This window comes from Rutidosis leptorrhynchoides, chromosome 6 (assembly GCF_046630445.1).
Source record: "Rutidosis leptorrhynchoides isolate AG116_Rl617_1_P2 chromosome 6, CSIRO_AGI_Rlap_v1, whole genome shotgun sequence".
NCBI classification, from domain to species: Eukaryota; Viridiplantae; Streptophyta; class Magnoliopsida; order Asterales; family Asteraceae; genus Rutidosis; species Rutidosis leptorrhynchoides.
The window spans coordinates 265,858,608-265,868,816 of NC_092338.1; the positions used below are offsets into that span (position 1 = coordinate 265,858,608).

General features: G+C 41.7%; 1 non-coding gene across 1 annotated transcript; it reads right to left on the reverse strand.

Moving 5' to 3' along the window:
• Positions 1–9,523: 9,523 nt before the first annotated feature.
• On the reverse strand, positions 9,524–9,629 carry LOC139856435 (small nucleolar RNA R71). Its single transcript, XR_011761918.1, has one exon. It is a non-coding gene; the product is annotated as a small nucleolar RNA R71 (small nucleolar RNA).
• Positions 9,630–10,209: the final 580 nt, after the last annotated feature.

A 10,209-nucleotide genomic window follows, 5' to 3' on the forward strand; every position in this document is an offset into this window, starting at 1 on the left:
ATGTGGGGAATGATCAATTGTTAATGGAAGACTTTCATGCGACCCTTAGAGATGATTTGAAGGGTAAAATTAGTATTAATAATGTTGAGACCTTTGCTAAGCTGTTGGCGGTGGCGAAGGGGTTTGAAGTGCAAGCTCCGATTCCGGTTAGTTATGCGCCAAGTAAACGAAAGTTTGAAGTTTCTAATTTTTCGAACAAGAAGAGTAAGGGAGCATCCGAAAGTGTCGGTAGCGTGAAGAAGGGTGCTTCTAGTGGTCACATGGTCACTTGTTTCAATTGTGGGCAAAACGGTCACTACTCTCGTGATTGCCCAAAACCGCGTACTAATGTGATCACATGTTTCAATTGTCAACAAGAAGGGCACCGAAAGTCGGAGTGCCCCGAACTCCGAAATGATCAAGTTAAGAGAATGGAGAAGGAGGCGGGGTCGGCTAGGGGATGTAATTATTTGATGACCAATGACGAAGCCAAGCAATCCAATGAAGTCGTTTCAGGTACTTTCATGGTTAACTCTAATCTGGCAAGGATCCTATTTGATAGCGGTGCAAATTTATCGTTTGTGTCTCCAAAATTTGTGCCTAAACTTAATAAACCGTTAGCTAAGTTAAGTCGTCCGGTAGAAGTCGAAATAGCGGATGGCAAGACGGTGCTAGTGGTTGATGTGTGTAAAATTTGTAACGTTGTGTTTGGTTCCGAGAACTTTAATATTGATCTCATTCCGATGACGTTGGGTGATTTTGATATCGTGGTTGGTATGGATTGGCTCGATCATAATAGAGTCGATATTGCGTGCCATGAAAAATCTATTCGTATGAAGACCCCAAGTGGGGGACAATTAATTATTCATGGTGATAAACGTAGAAGACTTGTACCGGGATGCACTTTTGCACGGGCACGTTGTTTCCTTGTTAGTTGTGGCATGACTTTTCTTGCCCATGTTGTTAATACTCGTGATGAGCCACCACCCATTCGTGAAATTCCGGTGGTAAGTGAGTTTGATGATGTTTTTCCGGATGAGTTACCGGGTGTTCTGGCGGAAAAACAAGTCGAATTTCGCATTGAGTTGGTTCCGGGAGCTACTCCCATTGCTAAAACTCCTTATCGTTTAGCACCGACGGAAATGCAAGAATTGTTGAATCAAATTTAAGAGTTACTTGAGAAGGGTTTTATTCGACCAAGTGCTTCGCCATGGGTTGCTCCGGTTTTATTCGTGAAAAAGAAGGATGGAAGTATGTGGATGTGTATCGACTATTGGGAGTTGAACAAGGTGACGATCAAGAATCGTTATCCATCGCCTAGGATTGACGATTTGTTTGACCAACTCCAAGGTGCGACGTATTTCTCAAAAATTGACCTACGGTCCGGCCATCACCAAATGCGGGTCCGTGAGGAAGATATTGAGAAAACGGCCTTTCGAACGCGTTATGGGCATTTTGAATTTGTGGTTATGCCTTTTGGTCTTACGAATGCACCGGCGGAATTCATGGATCTTATGAACCGAGTGTGCTAACCTATGTTGGACAAGTCGGTAATTGTGTTCATTGACGATATTCTTGTCTATTCTAAGAGCATGACGGAACATGAACACCACTTGCGCGAAGTATTGAAGACGTTGAGAAAAGAGAAGTTGTATGCTAAATTCTCAAAATGTGAATTTTGGCTAAGGGAGGTTCAATTCCTTGGCCATATTGTGAATAAGGATGGTATTCAAGTAGATCCGGGGAAGATAGAGACGGTGAAGGATTGGGGACGACCGGCTACGCCTACAGAAATCTGAAGTTTTCTCGGATTGGCCGGTTACTATCGTCGGTTTATCCAAGACTTTTCCAAGATTGCTTCACCATTAACTAAGTTGACAAGGAAGAATACGAGATTCAATTGGGAGAACGAGCAAGAAATCGCTTTTCAATTGTTGAAAGAGAAATTGTGTAAAGCTCCGGTCTTAGTATTGCCGGAAGGTGTAGATAATATGACGGTCTATTGTGATGCTTCTTTGAATGGGCTCGGGTGTGTTCTAATGCAACGAGGTAAAGTCATCGCTTACGCCTCTCGCCAATTAAAGGAACATGAAAAGAGATACCCGACTCATGATCCCGAATTAGTGGCGGTGGTCCATGCTTTGAAAATTTGGCGCCATTACTTGTATGGTGTCAAGTGTACGATTTATTCGGATCACAAGAGTTTGAAATATCTTTTTGATCTACGGGATTTGAATTATCGTCAACGTAGATGGATGGATGTGGTGAAGGATTATGATTGTGAGATACTTTATCATCCAGGCAAGGCGAATGTGGTCGCGGATGCGTTAAGCCGAAAGAGTCACCACCCAGCGTTACGATTGGGATTGTTACGTATGATTATTACTAACGATTTTTTTGAAAAACTTGGTGTGATTCAAATAAAGGCTTACGTTCACAACAAGCATGCGGAACGAATTGTGGGGCAATCGAAATTCATTACGATGGGTTCGCGTGGTTTATTATCTTTTCAAGAAAGAGTGTGGGTGCCTAAGATGGGTGATTTCCGAAAGGTGCTTCTTGATGAGGCGCATAAGTCTAAGTATTCCATACATCCGGGTGCGACGAAGATGTACCATGATTTGAAGAAAGATTATTGGTGGCCGGGCATGAAACGCGACGTTGTTAAGTATGTTGAGCAATGCGTCACGTGTTTGCAAGTTAAAGCCGAACACCAAAAGCCGTATGGTAAGTTACAACCGCTAGAAATTCCGATGTGGAAGTGGGAGCATATTACCATGGATTTTATTACCAAGTTGCTGAAAATGGCAAGAACCCAATTTGACATTATTTGGGTGATTGTCGATAGATTGACGAAGAGCTAACTTTCCCCGTTTTCGAAACTGAATGACACCCTTCCATGGCGAAACCTTAAGCATCACCATATCGCATTCTTCAAATTCGATCGGTCTCCTACGTTTATCGACGTAAGACTTCTGTCTATCTTGCGCCGCCTTTAAACGAGCCCGAATCATATCGATTTTTCTATTTGTCTCCAATACCAAGTCGGTGCTCCCGACTTCTCTTTGACCCACATCACCGCAACAAATCGGGGTTCGACACCTCCTACCGTATAACATCTCATATGGTGGCATTCCAATACTAGAGTGAAAACTATTATTGTACGAGAATTCCACCAATGGCAAATGTTCGTCCCAACTACCGCTAAAATTGATAATACACGCACGTAACATATCCTCCAATGTTTGATTCGTACATTCGGTTTGACCATCCGTTTGAGGATGATATGCCGTACTCATATTCACCCTCGTACCCATGTCTTCATGAAACTTCTTCCAAAATCGAGAAGTAAAACGCGTGTCCCGATCCGAAACAATAGACACGGGAACGCCATGTCTCGATATCACCTCTTTAATGAAATCTATCGACTATTACCCAAATCGTATCATATTGGGTTCTCGCCGTCTTTGGTAACTTTGTAATGAAGTCCAAGTTAATGTGCTCCTATTTCCACTTCGGGACTTCCAATGGTTGTAACTTACCGTACGGCTTTTGGTGTTCGGCTTTAACTTGCAAACATGTGACGCATTGTTCAACATACTTAACAACATCACATTTCATACCCGGCCACCAATACTCCTTCTTTAAATCAAGGTACATTTTTGTTGCGCCCGGATGAATGGAATATTTTGACTTATGTGCTTCATCAAGTAGCACCCGTCAGTAATCACCCATCTTAGGCACCCACACTCTTCCTTGAAAAGACAACAAACCATTATGGCCTAAAGTAATAAACTCCGTTTTCCCCACGATTCATTCCTCACGCTTATTGTGAACATACGCTTCTATTTGAATCTCACCAAGATTTACAAGAAAATCGTTAGTAATGATCATGCGTAACGACCCTACTCGTATTGCCGGATGTTGACTCTTTCGACTTAGCACATCCGCGACCACGTTCGCCTTCCCCGAATGATAAGTATTTTACAATCATAATCCTTTACCACATCCATCCACCTACGTTGACGATAATTCAAATCTCGTTGATCAAAGAGATGTTTCAAACTCTTATGATCCGAATAAATCGTACACTTGACACCATACAAGTAGTGGCGCTAGATTTTCAGCGCATGTACCACCGCCACCAATTCAAGATCATGAGTCGGGTATCTCTTTTCGTGTTCCTTTAATTGTCGAGAGGCGTAAGCGATGACTTTACCCCTTTACATTAGAACACACCTGAGCCCATTTAAATAAGCATCACAACAAATCGTCATGTCTTCTACCCCTTCCGGCAACACTAACACCGGAGCTTGATACAACTTCTCTTTTAACAATTTAAAAGCAATGTCTTGCTCGTTCTCCCAATTAAATCTCGTGTTCTTCCTCATCAACTTCATCAATGGAGAAGCAATCTTAGAAAAGTCTTGGATAAACCGACGATAATAACCGGCCAATCCGAGAAAACTTCGGATTTCCGTAGGCGTAGTCGGTCGTCCCCAACTCTTCACCGTCTCTATCTTCCCCGGATCTACTTGAATACCATCTTTGTTCACAATGTGGCCAAGGAATTGAAATTCCCTTAGCCAAAATTCACATTTGGAGAATTTAGCATACAAGTTCTCCTTCCGCAATGTCTTCAACACTTCACACAAATGGTGTTCATGTTCCTTCATACTCTTAGAATAAACAAGTATGTCGTCAATGAACACGATTACTGACTTGTCCAACATAGGTTGTCACACTCGGTTCATAAGATCCATGAATGCTGTCGGTGCATTCGTGAGACCAAAAGGCATAACTACAAACTCAAAATGTCCGTAACGAGTTCGGAAAGCCGTTTTCTCTATATCTTCCTCACGAACCCGCACTTGATGATAGCCGGACCGTAAGTCAATCTTAGAAAAATACGTTGCACCTTGGAGTTGGTCAAACAAATCGTCAATTTGAGGCAATGGATAACGATTTTTGATCGTCACTTTGTTCAACTCCCGATAGTCGATGCACATCCGCATACTACCATCCTTCTTCTTCACAAATAAAACCGGAGCACCCCATGGAGAGAAACTCGGTCAAATAAAACCCTTTTCAAGCAACTCTTGGGTTTGATTTAACAACTCTTGCATTTCCGTCAGTGCTAAACGATAAGGAGTTTTAGCAATGGGTGTAGCCCCCGGAACCAACTCAATGCGAAATTCAACTTGTCTTTCCGCCGGAACGATCGGTAACTCATCCGGAAAAACATCTTCAAATTCGTTAACCACCGGAATCTCACGAATGGGTGGTGGCTCATCACGAGTATCAACTACATGGGCAAGAAAAGCCATGCCACCACTAACAAGGAAATGACGTGCCCGTGCATAAGTGCATATCGGCACAAGTCTTCTTCGCTTATCACCATGAATAATTAACTCTCCCCCACTTGGGGTCTTCACACGAATGAATTTATCATGGCATGCAATATCGGCTCTATAATGATCGAGCTAATCCATACCAACAACAATATCAAAATCACCCAAAGTCATCGGAATGAGATTGATCTTAAACGTTTTGGTACCAAACACAACATTACAATCATTACAAACATCAACCCCTAGCACTGTCTTACCATCCTCTATTTCGACTTCTACTGGATGACTTAACTTAGCTAGCGGTTTATTTAACTTAGGCACAAATCTTGGAGATACAAATGATAAATTTGCACCACTATCAAATAGAATCCTTGCCGGATTAGAGTTAACCATGAACCTGAGACAACTTCGTTAGATTGCTTGGCTTCATCATTCGTCATCAAATAGTTGCGACCCCTAGCCGTACCTGCCGCTTTCTCTAGTCGCTTAACATTATCATTACGCAAATCGGGACACTCCGGCCTCTTATGCCCTTCTTTACCGCAATTTAAACCAGTGAGCTTGGTTATGGATGATGGTTTCGGGGACACGAGCCATGCCCCCGTTGCCCACAATTGTAGAAAGCATAAGTAAAATCTCTGGAAGCACCCTTTTTCACGCTACCAACACTCTCAGAGCCCCTCTTGTGTTTCTTGTTAGAAAAGTTCGAATGACTAGTGGGTTTAAACTTCTTTTTGCATAAGGTAAAGCCACTCTTTCTCAAGATGAGCGACTCGAAACCTTTGGCCATATCAAACAACTCATCAAAACTCTTCACCACATTCACATTAATCTTCTCTTGGTAATTGTCATTCAAGATTCGATAGAAGTCTTCCTTCAACATTTTATCATTCCCGACATACTCCGGGCAAAACTGGGTTTTTGATAAGAAAATGGATTTGAGAGTGTTCAAATCCATCGACCCTTGCCTCATGGAATGCAACTCATCCTTAAGTCTAGTAAGATCGGTCGAAGTTCGGTACTCTTGGAAAAACTCCACCTTAAACTCGTCCCAAGTAAAATCCATACATTGTTCTTCACTATAAACTTGGATTTTCGCATCCCACCATAACTTGGCATCACCCCTCAACATGCTACAACCGTACCTCGTCTTTTTATCAAGAGGGCATTCACAAGTACGAAAAGCCCCCTCCATGTCGGAGATCCAACGGGCACTCTTAAGTGGGTTCCGTTCGCCCTCAAAAGTAGCAGGTTGAGCATCTTTAAAATTCTTATAGAAAAAGTCTCGTCTCCCAACATTGTCCTCTTGAAGGATAACTTTAATTTGCTCCTTTACTATGTTAACTAATTGCTCGTCAATCGTATCTAGAAACATTTTCTTAACATCTTCAAGGAAAGACGCATGATGACTTTTCAAAATGGCCTCAACTTTGGCCGTGAACTCGGGGTCCTCGCTCGTGCCCCCATTATCAGTATCGTGTCCATTTATCATCTTCATTCTATAAAACGAAAGAGGTTAAACAACAAATGAAAAGACATGACATGCATATATACACATATACACCTTACCGCCCCATCTTGCTTAACAATCGTCGTACATCGCTTGTTTGACACGATTTGCACCCGTAATAATGGTAGCTAGTCATTACTACGCGAGCACATCGCATTAACTCACTAGTACAACGCCCATCTCGCTTGATGATTGCAATTACCACACAAAACAAATAGCGCAAGGTTAGTTCACACAAACCTATGCACTAACCAAACCCGATCCGACCCGAAGTCCTACAAGTCCTGCATAAAGCGCACACACAATAAAGTCTAAGTCTAGGCACCTATCTCAAGTCACCTAAATCCCTTAGACCATGCTCTAATACCACTTGAAACAACCCAACCCGTATTCCATACGATAAATTTTTTTTTTAAAAAATAACAACCTTTAGCGCCCAATTAAATGGTTACATGTAACCCATTTAAACGATATCACAATTTAATGTTTACAAATAGCACGAAGGCCCTTAATAAATGTAATACAAGTTTGACCCATTCAAAAATGATAGTTTTAATCCAAACAACACCTCGAGCATGGTTTGGGGCTAAACTACCCAAAACACTAGGCCAACTTCAAAAGCTTCAACAAGCATCACCAAGGGACACCTAGTGCCCAGCAACCCCTTTTCCCCTATCCGCACCTGCATCTAAAAAGATAAACAACGAGAGGGGTAAGCTAATGCTTAGTGAGTGCAACAATTATACGAATACATATACAACCTACTTACTTGCAATCACTTATGCATTTACCGCATACATGCTAGCAATATAAATAATCATACCATCACAAGTATAATAACTAAACTTCCAACCACACAAGCTAGCATAACGTTAGCATATAACTCGAGCAATGTAATATGCTACAATATAACGCACAACCATGATTAACCAATTGAACGAGGGAACCGTAGTTAAAAGACCGTTGGAGTTCATAACAACCATTAGTGCACTTAACACGTCGTACACTAACCCCACGGGTGGCATCTTAACACGTCGATACTTCACCCCCGGGTGGTGCCTTAACAAGTCGACACTTCACCCCGAGTGGTGTCTTAACACATCGACACTTCACTCGTTACATCTCTCGGAGTGGTATCTTAACACGTCAATGCTTCACTCCCGAGTGGTGTCTTAACACGTCGACACTTCACTCGCCACGTGAGAAGTGGTGTCTTAACACGTTGACACTTCATGACTCATACCACACAAATAAATACATAATTATTCCATTCACCTTATCACGTCGGTGGTGATTTATTACTCCCAAATGCTTTAAGTAAGGTACCTAATACATAAGTACACATTCAATACACAACAAGTGGAATTAACCACCTTACTCACTCTTGAGCATTTAATGTCCTAACCACATTAAATGACTCATACCCACCAAACCGCCCATTAATGGCCATGACTCGTCAAAAATCACTAAAAGCTAGTGATTAGAACCTACTATCACCAATTAACACAAACGTAGGGTATTTCATACCCATTTCACCCAATTGGTCAATCATGACTCATTTGACCCATTTTAACACTTATACCCACAAACTTTGTCAAACTTAACCCCCTTAACATGCTTTCATCATTTACAAGTGTGTTAGTGACTAGCAACTCAATTTAACACTTACAAAACCCCAATTACATGAACAAACCCTAGGTTAACACCATTTGGGTTTTCTTACGTCAAATTTACCCAAATCCACCCATTAAATCCCCAAATGGGTCTTACAAGTCCCAAATGGCCAAACCCTAGCCATAAATTAACTAAAACTCAAAATACGGAGTTAAGACTTACCAACACTATCCACTCGTAGCGAAGAACGAGGAGAACAACTTTAATTCTTGCTCCAAAGATCAAATTTAAGTTCTTCACTCTCAAATCTCACTTTGAATCTAAGTGGGTTTCATGTTTTGAGAGTAAATGGAGAAGAAAAATGGAAAAGAAAAGAATAATATGGATAAGTGGTAGAGATTAAATGCTCCAATCAGATCTATACGCGAAAAGACCAAATTACCCTCGAACTACACCTTTTAAAAACTAAATTCGGAACCAGACTGCACAGATGGTCGCGGCGCGACCTTGTGTTTCCGCGACGCGGCGTTTCACGTAATTCTCGAGCTGTTTTGATATCCTCCGGACATTGGTTTGCGCCTAGTGTCGCGGCGCGACTCCCTTTACCGCAATGCAACATTGCAAGTGATTTTTGATCTGAATATCGAGCCTCCTGACTTTGTTTTGTGTCCAACGTCGCTGCGCGACATGGACTTCCGCGGTGCGGCAAAGGCCTGCGCCTGGTCATTTCGACAACTTAAACTCCACCGATTTATTCAACTTGTACATTCCATTCCCGCTTCCTATATTCCCTAGCCTTAAGACATGTAGGGAGAAAACGGGATGTTACAATTTCATGGACTACCGAATGACGATCCTAATTCTCACCTTGATAAATTCATATCTCTTTCGAACTCCTACAAACAGCCAGGAATAGGACAAGATATAGTCCGGCTATACTTGTTCCCCTATTCTCTCACTCATCATGCACAAACATGGTTTGAAGGATTGAAAAAAGATTCCATCACGTCATGGACGGAGATCGTTACTAAATTCCTAACCAAATATATTCCTCCTTCTAAACAAACCAAACTCAAGAATGACATCATTAACTTTAAACAAAGTTATGATGAATCTCTTTACACTGCATGGGAGCGATTCAAAACCCTGCTGAAGAAATGCCCTAATCACCAGTTAGAACGATCAGCTTAAATCTGCACCTTCTACAATGGTCTTACGGTAAATCATAGAATGACGATCTATGCCGCAGCTCAAGGAAATCTGATGAACCAAACCGCAGATGAAGCATGGGAATTGCTCGAGAACATGACAATGCATCATCATAACTAGAACAGTGGTGAAACAACTTCATCGTCTGCCCCACTCTCTGCACTTAACAATCAAACGGAGGCTATCAAATCCCTCACAGATAAAATTGAATCTCTCGTTAAACAACTCGGAAAATTGAAGACGCAACCGCAGCAGATTAACCAAGCTCAGGCCTGTGTTAATTGTACCAACCCGCAACCCATTGAAGAATATCAAGTTGAGTACGAAAACCCTGATGGTTTAGTCTGTTACGTTCAATACTCAGCTCGTCAATCAAATCCCGGATTTAATCAACCACCTAGGGTTTGAAATGTCCCGTTCATATCGATTATAGACGTTTCATATTAATTGATTTCCTTGAGAGATATTGACCTCTATATGAGACATTTTTCAAAGACTGCATTCAATTTTTAAAACAAACCATAACCTTTATTTTATCAATAAAGG